Raw genomic sequence first — 5,115 nt, 5'->3', positions numbered from 1 at the left:
TCTACTAAAATAGAAATACAAAGATTATTACTAGACATGAGCTGATTGGTTCCCCTAAACCAGGAGGCAGCTTTGTCTCTGAGGATCTTACAATTCCCCCCTCAAGGTAACTAGTAAATGGGTCCTCTGATCTCCTACCAGTTCATTTCTTTATTCATGGACCTTAGTCAGAGAGTGAGGAAACAACGAGAACTGTCTTTTATAGGAGTGACAGTGATGAGGGGATTATAGGACGAGTGTCCCCACCCCCTCTATCACTCATTGCCATCTTCCCAACACAAGAAGTCCTGCACTTCCTTATTTAGTCCATGATTTAGTCATGAATAACAGCGGGGCTGAGCCCCACCAGAGGTCAGAGAGTGAGGATGGGGGGAGAACAACCAAGATGAAGACTGGACTGATCCTGAAGACCACCATCATTGGGTTATTGACTCCTCCCTCATTATCACTTTCTGTTTAAGGGTCCAAAGTTGGAGGATGTTATCACGTTATTATCAACATGTAAAAGTCTGTATGTAATGTACAACATTGAGTATATAGTGCAGGGGTCAGGAGTATATAATAGGGATGAGCCCAATGTTTGAGTCAGCCCCCCACCTCCTGAACCGTACCAGGCTACATGCCCTCAAAATGCTTTGGGGTCCCCCCCAAAGCACCTTGTCCCCATGTTAATGGGGACAAGGGCCTCAACCCCACAGCCCTTGCCCGGTGGTTGTAGGGGTCTGTGGGCGGCGGGCTTATCGGAATCTGGAAGCCCCCTTTAACAAGAGGAACCCCAGATCCCATATATATATATATAGGCAAGGGCGGGGCCGCCTGGTGACATAAATGGGTGACCCGCCCCCCTCTGACATCACAAATCACTCTGCCAGAGATCTTGCTAGACCCGGGCATGGGGCAGAAGACCCAAGGTACATATCCCAGGTGCCTAGGCTAGTGCCTATGGTGAAAATCAACATCCAGCTGAACCCCAGAATCTCCATAAATCCAATCTAGATACATAAATTGTGTCTGCAGCACAGAGAAGGAAGATTATCCGAGAGAAATACAGGAATACAGGACGGGGAACACAGCTCAGGAAAGTGACCAGGGGATTACAGGCTGATATCATCCAGTCCCCGCCCTACTCTGGACCAATCAGTGATCAGTATGGGTGGAGGAATGTATTTAGTGTTAATGACCCACCTGTGCTGATCTCTGTAGGAGTGTCCTCCTCTATAAATGTCCCCGTTATTCCATCCTCCTCCATAGACTGCTGATCATCCCTCACATACCTCTCTTCTGCTTCTGATTTAACCTCAAATTCTATATCGATTGGATCTCCACTCTAAATCAAGAGAATGAGAGAGAATATCATCTGTAAAATATAAGCTTTATTATTGTGACATCACATAAAAAAAATAAAAAAAACACATCCTCTCCAGAAGTCCATGTTCTGGATGCTCCGATCCACCAACTTTATAACAGTGAGGGATGATGTGATCTTCCTGTGTGGAATGCCGGGAATACAGAGGACGGGGACATCTCTCCGGTGGGTTCCTGGTATTAGGTGGTTCCATGATATCCATGCGTTCTTCTGAAAACTCCTCCATCAATCCATACTCCTCATCCTCCTCTTTATACTCTTGTTTAACATTAATATTATCATCCCCGAGGTTTCCACCCTGAATATATAATAAAACATTCATTGTAACAAACATGCTTGTAGATAAATCATAACTACCAATAATTGTCAATCATCTACCTGATGATGGTGAGGGATGGTGTGACCTTCCTGTGTGGAATCCCGGGAATACAGAGGACGGGGACATCTCTCTGGTGGGTTCCCATTACTGGATCCATCTGTAGGAAACACACACACTGACTGAATACATTGTTTCTATGTGTTTATCAGATGATGGGGGATCTAGGAGGACCCTCCGTACTGCTCTCTCCTTTACAATAAAGTCTCCTCTTACCCGGTGATGTGAGGGGCGGCTGATTGTCCATCATGACGTCCTTCCGAGCACCGCTCACCTCTCCTGTCAGCAATTTGATGATCTCTCTGGTGACTTCTAGAATCCTCTTTTTATTTCTCTATTCTATTGGGGAGGGAGGTGGAGGCAATGTGATGGTCATATGATCTCCAGACTTCACAGGAGGAAAACTCTAGATTTGAACACAAATAGTAAAATCAAATGACATTCCCAGAATCCTCCTCACCTCACCGGTCAGGTCTCTTTTTATTTAAACCCCACTTCATGCTGAGGAGCTGTGAGGTCAGTGTGATGTCATAGGATTCTCTGACTCCGGTTGGAGGGAAATTGGGAGAAGGAGCTGCGTTCCTTGAGTTTTCTGTTCACAGAATCATTTCTCCTGGGTGTGTCCCACCTCTCCTAAACGGAAAGATGATCTTTATCTTTGGGCTTTGCCAGGACACATCATATTCCTGTGTTCTCCGGAGATTTTACTGATCACATTTTAGGATGAATAGCTGAGACTTGGACATTATGGGAAAAAAATTCTGGACATTTACTACCAATTACAGTACTTTTTTCCCCTTTTTCTTCATTTTTAAATCTTATAAAAAAAAGACATACATATCACAATTCCCTCTAAATAAACTGCCCATCCCACACCACTAATAAAAGTGCTATAATCCATTTGTCAGGAGTGTGTTGTGCTCCTGCTCCTCATTTCAGCATCCTGGTTTTGGCTGTGATGCATTCTTTCTGTCTGTCCCACCTGTAAGGTGATTGATGTGGTCAGTCTCTGGGTGGAGACCAAACCTGATTTAAGCCAGCCAAGCCTGCAGTCTCATGCTTGTCATATTGCATTTGTAACACCTGCTTCAAGCTCTCTGTTTGTCTGCCCTGCTCAACTGTTTGGATTCCCTCGTTGATTACCTTGAATTGGATATTGACTACTCTCTGAACTCTGCTGCCTTCTGACTACGGATTTGACCCTGACTATTCTGAACTTTGCCTGCCTTGTACCTGAACTGTCGTTGAACCACTCTGCCTGTCTGCCAACCGCAAGTACTTGGTTGCTGTACTCAGTTCGTTCCTGCCCTGGAGTGGTGGGCAGGCACTATAGCATTGTGTAAAAGTCCTGGGGGCAACTGAGTACCATAGGCGAAGAACACAGAAGCCAGCTATACTGTGTAACCACCTGTGTTAGGGGTAAGCATGACATACATTGTTAGTATAGATGTAGAAATTCTACAATAGACTGATGAGGTGAGAAGGTGATTGGTGGAAAAAGTGACATCTCCTAAATTAAGGAAATGTTTCAGAACTTTAAGTGGGATAATGTTCTGACCCTGAGAGGGGTTCATCTACATTTCCACATTATATATGGCTGGGGGGCACATGTCTTTCTATAAGTTGGTTCTTTATTTAAGTGGGAGGACTTTGGTTCTGCACTTCAGCGATCCTTCTGACAGTTGTGTCCTCTCTCCTTAATCTCACTTTCCCTCACCCCTCTTCTCCACCCACAGCCTGTATATATCACCCTCTATTATGCCCATTTCTGCACTCACCAACTTCTGCTAATTATAAACCCACATTCTAAAAAAAACCTCCAGGACACTGAGGCATGTCCCTTCATATAAACCACACTCCCATATTACCTCCCCCACCCTTCTGCTTCTCCTGGGCCTCCATCTTTTAACTGTGCCCAACGCTCTCAACACCCCATGCCCTCTGGCAGCAGCTACAATCCACACAATGTCGTTTCTATTCCTCTTCTTCCTCAAACCAGCCTCCCCTTCTCTTGCGCCCTTTGGAACGCCTGCTCTGTCTGTAACAAACTCACTTCTGTCCATGACCTCTTTATCACTAACTACTTGCTGTTACTGAAACCTGGCTTCATGAATCCGACACTGCTTCTCCTGCTTCCCTCTCCAATGATGGCCTTCTCTGGACCCACTCCCCCAGACCCTGTGGATATATTTTTGTTTGAATGAGGTGGAATGGGAATCATAGCTCCACATTGCATCTTTCAGGTACTTCACCCACCTCCCTCTCTGTCAATCTCCTCCTTTGAGGCGCATTGTATTTATATATTTTTTCCAGTTTCTTTAACCACGTACCCACTGGACACTTAAACCCCCTTCCTAAAGAGGACCAATTTTCAGCTTTTGGTGCTCTCACATTTTGAATGACAATAACTCAGTCATGCAACACTGGACCCATATGACATTTTTGTCCTTTTTTTCACACAAATAGAGCTTTCATTCGGTGGTATTTAATCACCGCTGTGTTTCTTTTATTTTTTGCGCTACAAATGAAAAAAGACCGAAAATTCTGTAAAAAAAAAATGCATTTTGCAAATTAGTAATTTTTCTTCATAAATTTTGGCCAAAATTTATACTGCTACATATCTTTTGATAAAAATAACCCAAATCGGTGTATATTATTTGGTCTGTGTGAAAGTTAGAGAGTCTACAAGCTATGGTGGCCGATCTCTGAAAATTGATCACATCTGATGTACTGATGGCCAATTCTCATTTCTTGAGACCCTAACAAGCCAGGACAGTTCAAATAACCCCCAAATGACCCCTTTTTGGAAAGTAGTCATTCCAAGGTATTTAGCAAGAGCCATGGTGAGTTTTTTTTAAGTTTTTTTTCCCATAATTCTTTGCAAAACCAAGATTTTTTTTCACAAAATTGTCATATTAGCATTTCTCACACACACAGCATATGCATCCCACAAATTACACCCCAAAACACATTTTACTTCTCCTCCTCCTCCTCCTGAGTATGGCGATACCATATGTGTGAGACTTTTACACAGCCTGGCCACATACAGAGGTCCAATATGCAGGGAGCACCTTCAGGCGTTCTAGGAGCAGAAATTACACATATCATTTTTTTACTACCTCTTGCACTTTTGAAGGCCCTGAAGCACCAGGACAATGGAAACGCCCAAAAAATGACCCAATTGTGGAAAGAAAACACCCCAACGTATATTCTATGAGGCATAATGAGTCTTTTGAACAGGTCATTTTTTTCCACAAGGTTTTGGAAAATGTGGAAAGAAAAGGAAAACGCATTTTTTTTACACAAAGTTGTCCATTTTATATAATATTTCTAACATATAGCACGTACATACCAACAATTACACATCAAAATA

The sequence above is a fragment of the Aquarana catesbeiana genome, linkage group LG08 (assembly GCF_042186555.1).
Source record: "Aquarana catesbeiana isolate 2022-GZ linkage group LG08, ASM4218655v1, whole genome shotgun sequence".
Lineage (NCBI taxonomy): Eukaryota > Metazoa > Chordata > Amphibia > Anura > Ranidae > Aquarana > Aquarana catesbeiana.
This window is presented reverse-complemented; position numbering follows the sequence as displayed.